Source organism: Lepidochelys kempii, chromosome 2 (genome assembly GCF_965140285.1).
Source record: "Lepidochelys kempii isolate rLepKem1 chromosome 2, rLepKem1.hap1, whole genome shotgun sequence".
NCBI lineage: Eukaryota > Metazoa > Chordata > Testudines > Cheloniidae > Lepidochelys > Lepidochelys kempii.
This window is the reverse complement of record NC_136381.1, coordinates 224,907,229-224,910,383: the sequence shown is the minus strand read 5'-3', so window position 1 is coordinate 224,910,383 and position 3,155 is coordinate 224,907,229.

The following is a 3,155-nucleotide window of genomic DNA, read 5'->3' as shown; positions in this document are numbered from 1 at the left end:
GCAGCCCCGTGCGCAGCGGGCCCACACTCCTCTAGTGCGCCTCCCCCCGACTCGGCCTGTGGGCCCCCCACCCCCGCCACAGGCTCAGCCCATGCCCACGTTCAGCTCTGGCCCCTCCCCCTGAGCCGCCGCTCACCCTCCGCCGTCCTCTCGCTCTCCCGCCACTCGGCCCGGCGGCCCGGCGAGGATCCAGCTCCGCCCCGCGGCTGCTGCCGCGCCCGCGGGCCGCCCTCCCCACTCCAGCGCGGAGCGGCCGTAGTCCAGGCTGTCTGGCACTGGAGGCTTGAGAGCCCACCGCAGGTGCCAGCCGCAGAGCAGCAGACGGCTGCTGATTGGGACTAAAACTCCCTCCGCTTTTGGACCGTGAGCGGCGAAGCTCTGTGGGTCAGAGCCCTTGGCCTGCATTTTTTGCGCGTTGCCTTTCTTTCCAGTTTTCGCTTTTCCCACTCCATAATGGGTACTGACTGGGCAGCAGATAGCAGAGGTCTGCTCTCGGCAGGGCCGTCCCTAGGGGGGTGCGGGGCCCGGGACAAATCAGCCTGTATGGCTTCCCCCTTAACATTTTTTATACAGGTGAAATCTGGTGTGGGGAAGGGACGCCAGTCTGGGGGGGGGGGGGGGGGCTGGCAGGGGACGATGGAGAGTCCCAGGCTGGCTCCTGTGCTAGGGTGTCCCAGAAAAGGGAGGGGTCCGGGGCAGAAGGGCAATGGATGGGGTCAGCCTGGCACTGGTGTGTTCCAGCCACGCTAGGCTGCTGGCAGTCAACTGCGCACATTAGCTAGGAGGGAGGGAATTGTGCCTGTTTTCGAACAAAAACCCCATCCCTCCTGATTCGCAACCCCTGGACCAGGTGGTAAAATCAGTTTGGCACATTAGCAAGGAGGAAGCAAATCTTGAGTGTTTTTGACCAAAACCCCATCCCTCCTGATTTGCAACCCTGGCCAGGCAGTAGCAAGTCCTGAGAAGTAGCCAAGATGGTCAGTTTGCGGGGGGGAAACTGCACCTAGTTGCAAAAGGGGAGGGTTGAGATTTGTGTTGCCACACTGGCAAGCAAGGAAAAGAAATAGAACGCTCGCTTCCCACCAACCCCCAGGGGCTGGCCACGTTCCCTGAACTGTTAATTCCACCCCCTGGGCCAGCCTGGCCCCCCAGGTCTCCACAACGCGCCCACTGAAGCACAGGGCCCGGAGCAGTTGCCCCGATTCGCCATACGCAAGGGATGGCCCTGGCTCTATGCTTGCACATTTCAGTGCCTCCAAGTCAGTCAAGGAAGCTTGGACCGCTTATCCCTGCAACACTTTGCAGTGAGCAAAGTTCTACTGCAGCTTTTATTTATAACCAGTAAATCTGAGGCAGGAAGTGGTGCTTGCACAGATCACCTTGTTGTTCAGAAAAGACCTAGCACAGTCCAGACCCGACCTAAAAGACAGCTCAGCTGTATTCAGAGGGTCCAGTTCAGGTGCCAAAGCCCACCCTTTGGTCACTCCGTAACTGCAAATACTATATTGTATTAAGAGGCTCTGGTTTGCCAAACTTTGCCAGGCCTTTAAAACAATGTTCTTACTCTCTCATATGAGACAGTTTGGTACAACATCCTTATGAAGTTAAATACTCAGGCAGTGTCAACCTTTCAAGTTGTGTAGAATCATAAAAGGATACATACTTCTCCTGATTCAAAGTTAAACATCCAAATGTGAAAGTGCTGGTTCTAAAGTTAGGTGTGACTATCTTTTTAAAGTGCTGTATACTCATAACTCCCACTGAAGTTGATGCAGGTATTCAGCACCTGTGAAAGTCAGGCCATTTTTATTTTGGTGCCTACATTTAACTCCACATTCAGGACATTTGGCCTGGCACATTTGAGGATGTTACAAATCCAGTCAACTAGCTTACTTTAGAAGCATGATCTACTTTGTAATTACAACATCATAAGGAATGTCCTCCCTTAAATGTACATATGGTATAAAACAGCATTCCTTAGCTGCTCTAATGCCAACCATCAGAGACAACATACAATGGTTAGAAATACTGCTGCCAGAGCTCTGCCTAAAAGGCTTTATGCTTCAATGGTTTGAGTGCCCTCAGCACCCACTAATTAAATGGGAGTTGAGAGCACTCAACCCCTCTTAGGACTGAGCCATAATAAAAACTTTGCCGTAGATGAGAAGGCAAAAAAACATGATGGCTTGTGTTCCAAATTAAAAAAAAAAAATACAAAATCAATGTTTACCACATGTAAAAGGAGAACAGTCAAGGGAAATAATTTGGTTTCAAACTTAAGTGTATGGAGGCTAAACATTTACTAGCTACTTTATAGATAGTACTTGACCGTCTCTTGAAAAAGGGTGTACAAAAATAATTTTTAAAATTTAAAACATTTTAAATGCACACATTGCTAGTTCTGTACTTTCTTCCCATTGTATAAACAAACTGATAAGTGGATGTTTTGTATATTTTTCTTTAGTTTCTTAAATGTTAGTAGAAGTTTCAGACTTTTCTATGAAGAAGTTTCACACTTAAAATGCTCATGTATGCTGAAAAAGACTAATAATCCAGGGCCTTAACACCAACACCCACATACTGGTATCCTGAACTTATACAAGTCAAGAAAGCTACAATGCTGTGACCAGACTATACACTTGCATCAGGGTTTGCTGTCAATATGATTTGTGCTCCTAAGTCACTTAAGTACTTTTGAAAATCTCACGCGTAGAAACCTAATTTTATGCTCCTATTTTTGGAAAATGTGGCTGATATATATAAAAAGTTCACTAGAACTTTTTAAAAGTATTGAAAATCTGAGTAACTTGTTTCATTGTTAATACTGAAGCAATTTGATTTTGAAGTGAAAGATTTCATGCCACTAAACATTTAATAAATATACCATAGTAGCTCCTGATGCTAATGTACATGATTAATTTAACACGTGTAGTCTAACTGAAGTAAATGAGACTATCTATGTGAGTAAAGTCACATACCTGCTCATGAGTTTGCAGGCTCAGGGCATTCATTTTCCATTTTTTGTGTTTTGCCTACAGCAGTTTCATAAGATTCAAGTAAGATTCCCTACCAGTAGTAGCATTTATAATTTAGTTCATTATAAATTTTAATCTAAAATTACAATAGGACAAATTTTCAAATTAGTTTTTCAAAGC